A 1,683-nucleotide genomic window follows, 5' to 3' on the forward strand; every position below is an offset into this window, starting at 1 on the left:
CTGGAAGCTCATTTCAAATTATGGGTCTAATTTTTCTGTCACACTGTTCTGTGAAGAGCTTTGTGTCTCTCTTCTTGGTAACTTCCACTTAGGTGTTGGAAGGCTGCTAACTAGCTACCTCTAAGTCTTCTTAATTAATGCCAGCTTTTGAGAGGAAGAAATGTTGGAGTAATTTTAAGGCCAACCAATGAGCAGTGAGGCTTATCAAGTGATGAATTGTGTGTCATAATGAGAACTTCTGTAGATTTTTGGGAAATATTTGGGATGCTGGTGTAGCAAGCACCTGAGCCAGTGAATTAGTTCCTTTCAGACACCACATCAGCTGTTTCTAATGAGAGTTTAGAAGTGAGTCCAACAGGATTCTCACAGACTGCTCACAAAAGACCTGAGCCAGTTAAAAGCTGAATTTGGATGAACAGCAAAACAGACATAATTTTTTGCAAGTAGAGCACTGGGTTAAATCTGAATTCCCAGCTCCCATTTCTGATGCAGACAATGTCCCCGTAGGAATCCTCACAGACTCAGTGACATCAATCTGCGCATCCATAATTACAGTCTACATGCCATTACACGGCAGCCGTGCACAAAGCTCCTGCAGCCCTGGGAGAATCAGCTGGGCCTGCAGCAAGCTCTTTCACAGAAAATGCAAATCTCCTCACAAATAAGGCACTTCTTCCTCCAAATATAGACAAGCTCACACCCACCTTGCTAATAACAGGCTCTGCTTCTCTTCAGTAAGATTACACAGAATCAAGCAGCACATCCCATGAGAATACTGGCGGTGTGCTGTACTTTGAGGTACGTGCATCTGGGATCGCTGCAAAGTAAGAGACTGTGGACAAATAAAAATGATGTCTAGGGAAGGACAGAAATCGACATAAATTGAATTACTTTCTTCACTTTACTCTTGCATTTTGCATGTCTAACTAAGTAATAGCCATACCAATATCTTAACCTTATATGAACATAACCTTTTCCCCTCAGAAAAAGTGTTTCAAGTACTGGAAAAGTATCAACTATCCATCTAACAATAAAGTACATAAAGAAATAGCACTGACAAGTATTTCAAAGTCAGGCAGGTGAGCAAATCCCTTACTGTACAGCTGGGCATTTTTTTATCCTTATAGGGAGAATAAATCTTTATTCAAATGGCACTTGTAATGCAGTTGATTAACAATTTGATCTAGATCAAGAACTGCATATGTAACACCTCTAAAACGCAGCCACTTCAGAAGATGGGAAACTGAGGCAGAATGTTTGTACAAAATTACACGAACACCGGCAGCGATGTATCTGTCCCATGTGTTTTTTAAGGGTTCGGCAGGGTTTACCGACGCCTTGAGGGCACCGGCTGGGCCCAGCGGTTCGTGCGGTACCCCCGGGCCAGAGACGCGTCTGGCAGGTGACACCGGGTGTGGGGAGCCCCTCTCTGCGGAAGGTGCCCCCGCCGCCCAGGAGCCGCCGGAGCGCGTTGCTCCGGCCCTTCAGACACCGGCCCGCGTGGGCTGGGAGAACGGGAGCGGCACCCGGAGGCGGGAAGCAGGCGTGAGGCACGTGCCGCACCGGAGCCGCGCCGTGGAGCCCCTGACGGGCCTGGACGCGGTCCCGGCCAGCGACTCCCCCCGCACGGCGGCCGAGGCGGCCCCTGCCCCGCTCCTGCCGCGTCCCCCGCGCTCACGGGCA

This window comes from Passer montanus, unplaced genomic scaffold (assembly GCF_014805655.1).
Source record: "Passer montanus isolate IOZ18808 unplaced genomic scaffold, ASM1480565v1 scaffold5, whole genome shotgun sequence".
In the NCBI taxonomy this organism is placed as follows: domain Eukaryota; kingdom Metazoa; phylum Chordata; class Aves; order Passeriformes; family Passeridae; genus Passer; species Passer montanus.